Below are 7838 nucleotides of genomic sequence, written 5' to 3' on the forward strand. Positions count from 1 at the left end.
GCATTTACTTCCTTAGGTTGTTAGAGTTTAATTAGTATTTTTAAATCTTAGAATAAAGCCTGGCACTGAGCAAGGGCCTTACTGTTTGTTAAATAAGCTCAAACCAGACAGGAAGCTGCCTTGGCCAAGAGACACCAGAAGGGAGGGAGATGAAGCCTCAGTAATTCCAACTGCTATGTTTTCCTGGCCACCTGCATCAGGTGTGTTATGTATGTGTGTGTCTATGTGAATATGTGTGTGCCAGTGCTTATTTGTGAATGGTTTAATCTCTGTGTTTATGTGTTTGTGTGTGTGCCTGCATGTATGTATGCATATCTGTGTGACTGTGTAAGCCTGAGCATGTCTCAATATGTCCCTTGTGTTTCTGTGTGGGTGCAGCTGTGTGTCAGTGTGAATGAGTGTGAGTGACTGTGAGTGTATCTATGAATCCTTCAAATGTCTGTCCTGCAAAGGTGTTTGCCCTTCATCAAGGTTCATTTGACAGCAGAGAAAACTCAGAAGCAAAGGGTTGCAGACCGTTACATGACAGCCTCTGGGTACTTCCTCTCAGATAGTGGGGAGGAAAACCTTTTCCTACATCAAATCCTGTTTTGGGGTGTTGGTTAGGTCTGTGCAGGAACTGGCAGTAGGCAGAGGAACAAGAGGTGAGACAAGATTTAGGCACAAAAATCTGAATATACAGAGGCACAAGTTTATATACCAGATGAGGCTATAACAGAAAGAGATTCTGATGTGGCTCATCTATATGACTGGGAGCAATAACCAAAGACTTGAAGTCAGCTCCCCCAACTAAGATCTGACCAGGATGGCTGCCTGACAGCTGGGTATAGTTCTCCAATGGCTGTGCTTGCCCAGAATTGATTTCTTAATCTGTTGCTAGGTTATTAAACCCAAGCAGAAGCCCAATGTGTCTCCATTGAGGAGTTTCAAAAGCTTCCTGCAATCCACATACAATGTGGGAGTAAGACTAAGGGGTATGAAGGAAACCAGGAGGAGGAGCTCACAGCATCATTCCATGGGTTAGCTACCTTCTGCCTGCAAGTCGTCTTCCTAGAGGAATCTTCTTGGAAGTATTAGCGCTGTTGTCAGCGGAGTTCATATCATTGCAGAAGTCCTTGTCACTGAATACCCCAGGCACTGGGCTGAGACACGATGTATTTTCCTACCCACCAGCAAATTATTTGGAACTGTATGTCAGCTCCTTGGGGGGAGTGAAGGTGTTTTAGCAATGCATGGAAGGGTGAAACCAACTGTGAGGCCCTGTCCAAGCTGGAAAATAAAACTTCCTTTCTTCTCTCTCTCTCTCTCTCCTCTCTCTCTCTCTCTCTCTCTCTCTCTCTCTCTCTCTCTCTCTCTCTCTCTCTCCTCTCTCTTTCTCCTCTCTCTCTCTCTCTCCTTCATTGTCTTCCCCTCTCCCCCTACACACCACACACTCTCTATTACACACGTATACACACACACACACACACACACACACATAATTGTATGGAAAGGTGTGCTTGTAATAGATTGACCCAAGATTTCAAAGATGTGGGACAGGTTGGGGCAGAAAATTCTGCAGGCTTCAAGGAGGGAAGAAGTAGGTAATCAGGAGTGGGGAACTATCACTCCAGACTCTTCTGGATCCCTAAGTGCAGATTTGATGAACAACAAAACTTTCCTGGGCTCGGGCCAGAGCTGTGGTGCAGTGGTAGGGCTGCTGACCTAGGACAAACCACAATTCGATCCCCGGCATCCCATATGGTCCCCCGAGCCAGGAGCAATTTCTGAGCACAGAGCCAGGCGTAACCCCTGAGCATCACTGGGTGTGGCCCAAAAACAAAAACAAAACAATTTCCTGGGCACCCTGCTACTCTGTGCCTCCCCCTTTGCACGTTTTTCCCCTCTAGCAAAAGGAATTTTCCCCACTATCCTCCAGTTATCCTCCAAGATGCTTCCCTGACCCCTACCCATTTGATGGGAGACTCCAGTCTTAGTAGTCTCGAAGCACCTGCCGCTTCTCAAATTTTTGCCTTGCTTAATGCTCCTTTAAAGCCAAGCAGTAATGTCAGGTTCCCAAAGCCTGGTTCTGAAGTCCCTGATGGATGTTTGTGAAAAGAGAGGAGAAGGAAAAAAAAAAAGAGGGGGCGGGAGGAGGGACTAGGAAGTCAGAGAAGCTGGACTCAGGAGACAGCAGAAAGCTTAGCATCCATCTTTCTCAAACCTTTCAGTCTCAAGAGTGGAGCTTCAAGCAGAATCTGAACTGCTGGCCAGATCCACTTTCCTCTAATTTCCCCACCCTCAACTCCAAGAAAAATGTACTGTCCTGTTTCTTGTGTCTGTCTGCATATACAGGCATCTCTTTTGATGCTATGGGCACTAACAAAGCAAATGCTGTCAGTTTTTGTCCCTTGGCCAGACCCAAGTTTGTGTAGCAGGTTGAAGCATAATAGCAGCCAGAAACTGCCCACCCCACTGGTGACAGTTTATCTGGAAGTAATGGTGATGCACAGGCTCCCTAACTTGCACAGGACTGCACCAAGGGGGATGTCCAAAACTGAAGGAGATGGAGGTGGCCTGGAAGGAGATCCTTGTCAGCCCTCTGAGGAGCAGGTGCCCCAAGGGTTCTGGGATGTGACTTCCCAGAGAGGCTACCCTTGTCTGCCCCTAGAAATGAGATGTCTGGTAATTCACCAGCTACTGGATCACATCGACTTCCAATGTGAGTCCGGCTAATAGTCTAAATATTAACCAATGTTTTGTTTTAGTTCAGTTTTCTGTTTGCTGAAACCTCACATGCTCAGAATGAATGGGACTTTCTGTGCCATGGGGCTACAGTCAGGGACCTCCTCACTGACTTTCCTTTGACCATTTTACCCCACTCCATTCCCCTTTCTCTCCTCAACAGTATCTGAAGTTTTGTGTAATCCTGTCCCTTTATTTTCCTTAGCACTCAGGCCTACTTTTGGTATTATATTTTGCTAATTCTGAACCCCAGAGTCACAAATGTTTTATCTCTGGCACCCTGCAACCAAGTGTGTGTGTGACCCTCTCAGAAAAGTGCAGCCATGAATGAGAGGAGAGGGGGAGGAAGACATTTCAAAGGTGAACTTCGATTTAAAAAGTAAGCACTGAGATTTAAAAATTAGGACCATAGGGCCCCGGAGAGATAGCGCAGCGGCGTTTGCTTGCAAGCAGCCAATCCAGGGACCAAAGGTGGTTGGTTTCGAATCCCGGTGTCCCATATGGTCCCCCCGTGCCTGCCAGGGGCTATTTCTGAGCAGACAGCCAGGAGGAACCCCTGAGCACTGCCGGGTGTGACCCAAAAATCTAAAAAAAAAAAAAAAAAAAAAATAGGACCATAGATGTATCTTAGCAATAAAGCTACTTGTCTTGCATAGATAAGATCCCGGGTGCGTTTTCTGGTGCTGCAGACAAGCAAACAACATCAACAGCAACAAAACAATATAATGAACCTTCTTGTACTCAGAGCCAATGTTATTTCATCTATAGTCCACTGACTTCTTAGCTTCCTTGGTTATTTCAATGACATACACCATTTCTTTGAAAAAGGAAAAGGACTCATGCTTCTACACCACAGAAAAATAAAATCATAACTAAATAAAACCCTCAATAATGTAACATCAGTCGTGGTAGAGCCAATAAGGAAAAACAATTGCCTTGCATGCAGCTAAACCTGGTTCAAGTTCCCAGCATTGCATCCTGGTCTTTTTGTACCAGAAAAGGACATACCTGAGCACAGCCAAGAGTAGACCCTGAGCACCACTGGGTATGACTCCCTCCCTAAATTTCACCTCAAATTTATTTGTTTAGAAACTGCCTCCCAATATGCTCACAAGGGTCTGTCAATACTCAGCTCCACCAGTTTTTATGGTTCACTGTTTGGCCTAGGTTAGCACTTGGTAGTGCTGGGGGTCACTAGGATCACACTGGCAGTGCTTAGGGGGCTGTGTGATGCTGGACATAGACCTCAAGGCTTTCTGCACTCCAGGTAGGAGCTTTATGAATTATCTCCCAGCAACAGTCATTTAAAAGGTCTCCTTTCATCTCTAGATTTTCTAACCCGTCCTTTTTATAGTTTGCAATGCTTTGTTAAAAGAGTCACTAGGTCCTTTGCTATGTAGTTTCTCACTCTCTGGATTTTTGCTTTGTGTCATTTAACATGCCTCCTCTGTCTTAGTCGTTTCAGGAATTGATCTAAGAGCAAAAATGCTCATTAAGAAAATAAAAGTTTATAATTTTGTGAAGTCAACTTTTAAATATTGTTTGGGCCCAGACAAACTATATCCTGAACCTGGCTTTGACCTGCTTACCTATGAATTTTCCACTCCTGGATTAGATGTTTGTGATTGTGGATAAAAGGATCTCAGGATCCTCAATCTTGAGTTATCCCCCCCCAAAAAAGAACCCATATTGGATCTAAAGAGCAGGAGGCTCTTGCACAGCAAGTCTTAAAGAGTAGATAGAGTAGATCAAGAAGAGATGAGAAAACTGGATGTGGCTGGGGTGTGGATGGGACACTGGGAGAGAATGGGAGCTTTTCCTCTCTTGGTTTTGTAGCCTGAGGCTTTTCCCTCTGGCAATGTCCTTGGGGATGACCCCTAAGTACAGCCTCTCCAACATAGCTCAGAGATGCTGTATTTGGAAGTAAGGTCCCTTCCAGTGAGACCACTGGCTATAAAGATATGCCAGGGCCCCCTCAGAGGCAGCTAATGATTCTGAAAATCTTTTGCCTTATTCTGATAGGATCAAAACAAATTCTTCTTTTCTTTAGGGCACACACTGCAGTGCTTGTAGGGACCAGGAGACCATAAGTTATGAAAGGGAACTGGCTCTTCAACTTGAAGGGTGCTCTTTGTTTTTTAGTAAACTTTGACTATATTTATTTCCTATCATGTTTAATCATTTACTGGGTTCATGTTTTGTTTTACTTTTTTTTTCCTTAACTCTTTTTTTGATTATGTTTTGGCTTATACGTGTCATATTTTTTCAGCACTAAACAGGCAATTAAACCATACACAAACATTTTCTCCTCTGCATTTAGTTATTTTCTTGTTTTTGTTATGTTTTTGTTTTGGGGGCCACATCCAGAGGCACTCAAGCTTTATGTCTGGCTCCTGCTCAGGAATCACTCCTGGACTGCCTCAGGAATTATATGCTGTGGTAGAAACAACTGGGGTTGGCCATGTGAAAGACAAACAAAATGCCCTTGACCTTGTTAACTTTAACCTTTTCTTGGGGGGTGGGGGGACACCAGGTGATGCTCAGGGGTTACTCCTGGCTATGTAGTCAGAAATCACTCCTGGCCTTGGGGGGATCATATGGGATGCTGGGGATTGAACCAGGTCTATCCTGGGGTCAGCCATGTGCAAGGCCCTACTGTTACGCTATCTCTCCGACCCCCACATTGTTAACCTTAACCATAACCATCTCCCCAACCCCCCTACACTTAATCTTAACTAATAACAACCAGAACTTTCAATTGTCTTTATGAGAAATAAAATAATTTTTATTTTCTCTGCTTGTCAATAAAAGATAAAAAATTTCTTTTTTTTTTTTTTTTTTTGTTTTTGGGCCACACCCGGCAGCGCTCAGGGGTTACCCCTGGCTGTCTGCTCAGAAATAGCTCCTGGCAGGCACGAGGGCGACCATATGGGACACCGGGATTTGAATCAACCACCTTAGGGTCCTGGATCGGCTGCTTGCAAGGCAAACGCCGCCTGGTGCTATCTCACCGGCCCAAAAGATGAAAAATTCTCTATGCAATAGAAAAGACCTATTTAACGATGTGTTAATACTAAATACAAAGTGTATTTAAACTTGTAAACTTTATTATGTAACCATAATATAGTTACAAATTATAAACACAACAAAAGTGAATAAGTATAAGGAAATTTTATTTTAGAAAAAACAATATATTTTACTCATACACATTTTTGCTTGTATTCAGTCCTCCAGAGTTAGAGCGAAAAGACTCTGAGAGTTACAGAACCTCTTCGAGTTCCTCTTGTCTTCTCCCCTCTTCCCTTCCTCTCCCCTCTTCCTGTATCCCTTTGTTGTTGATGTATTCAAGGACTGGCATCTATGGGGAGGATGCACACAGGTGGATGGTGTCAGGTGCCCTCACAGTATGCGTGTGACCTGCTGTGCCTTAACATAATATGCCACCCCACATGTACCCACTTTGAATTAAAGATTATTTTAAGATAAAGGCAGCTTGGAGAGTTTGCAGATACAAGAAGAGCTCTCTGTACTCTCTGCTCTACCTAAAAGGCAAGACAACATTTATAAAAATGATGGACTTTCCTCTATTATTTGGTCCTACCAGAAAATGAGTCACCAGTATAAAACATGACCTTTCTCAATTCAAACACAGTGTCAGAAGACCACTATATAAAATTTTTTGGTGTTACTCTACTTTAGTTTTATTGAGCATGTGAAGGAAAAGAACAAAAGTTTTTACCTTTTTTGCTTTTACAATGTAAAAGTGTATTAACTTAATGAAAAATAAAACTAATAGAATTTATCTAACCAGAAGTACCTGGATATGTGTATACATTTATATTAGTTCTCTGTTGCTGCAAAAACAAGTGACCTTAAACTCAGTGATGGCTTAAAGTAATTCATATTTATTCTCCCTTTTCCTGCCTGAAGCTTACAGGTGCAGCTTAGCTGGATCCTTGGTTCAGTGTTTCATAGATGGAAAGGGAATCTGCGGCACCAGATTCTCACCAGCTAGCTTGACTAAAGAAAAATCCACTTCACCTCTCATTTGGTTTTGAAAAGAGATTATTTCCTTATTGCTGTTGAACTGAAGATCTGCTGACTTTTCTTGGTATAATTCTTGGCTTAAATCTTAAATGTTTACATTTATTTCTCAAGACTGCCTGCTTTTAGCAAAGTTATGTGCCTGTCACAAGGCCCTGCATTTCAGCTAAGTTTTCTACCTGTTATAAGAACTCCCATCAGAAAACATGACAAATAAAGTTGGTCATGTGGAAAGGCAATAGTCTTGGGCCAGGGATGTAGCTAAGTAGTGGAGTATTTCCCTTGCATGAGTGAGGCCCTGATGTCTCAAACACTACTGGGAGAAGCCCTAGCACAGGGTTTGGAATAGATCTGGGAGCACTATGGGTATGGTCCCCAAACCTAAGTCAAGCAGTCCTTGGTTCTGAACATGTAATTTATTCCAAGATGTAGTTATTTCAAGATATAGAATCCAGCAACATGTAGTTCATCCGAGATGAGGAATCCAGAAGATTCAAAAGGCAGGGGAGCTGGTTGAAATGATTGGAGCTCATGCTTTGCTAGTGAGGCCCTTGGTTCAATCCATGGCCCCATATGGTTAATACAGGAATGACCTTTCTTTGTGCCTCCCTGCACAAATGTCAAAATGAAAGGACTTCAATTACAATAGCATTATTTCCATACATGCCAAGAAGCAATTTGAATCTTGGTGAGTATAAAAAAAAAGCTACTTTTAAAAAAAATATAGAAAATAAAAGGGCTTCTTCTGTGACTGGCACACGCCAGGCAGCTCGTTTGTCCTGCGTGCAGAATCGACATCAAGAGATGTCGGAAGCATAATTTTTGGACACCTGGGCAGCTGGTGATCATTGGTCCCAGCGCCTTGCAAAAAAAAAAAAGTATATATATACATATACATATATATATATATATATATACATACATCCATAGAAAGTGCCTATATATAAAAGGGAAAAATGAAAAAATAAAAAAGTGCATATATATAACTAAATATTTGCACAGGTATCTGTGGAATTCAAATTATATAAAGAAGCAATTACAAAAATATTTAAGTAAAATCTCCTTAGAGG

At 42.6% G+C, this 7838-nt stretch overlaps 1 non-coding gene across 1 annotated transcript; it reads left to right on the forward strand.

Moving 5' to 3' along the window:
* Positions 1-7499: 7499 nt before the first annotated feature.
* On the forward strand, positions 7500-7633 carry LOC126024900 (U11 spliceosomal RNA). The gene has a single exon (XR_007500981.1). It is a non-coding gene; the product is annotated as a U11 spliceosomal RNA (small nuclear RNA).
* The last annotated feature ends 205 nt before the right edge of the window (positions 7634-7838 follow it).

Source organism: Suncus etruscus, chromosome 12 (genome assembly GCF_024139225.1).
Source record: "Suncus etruscus isolate mSunEtr1 chromosome 12, mSunEtr1.pri.cur, whole genome shotgun sequence".
In the NCBI taxonomy this organism is placed as follows: domain Eukaryota; kingdom Metazoa; phylum Chordata; class Mammalia; order Eulipotyphla; family Soricidae; genus Suncus; species Suncus etruscus.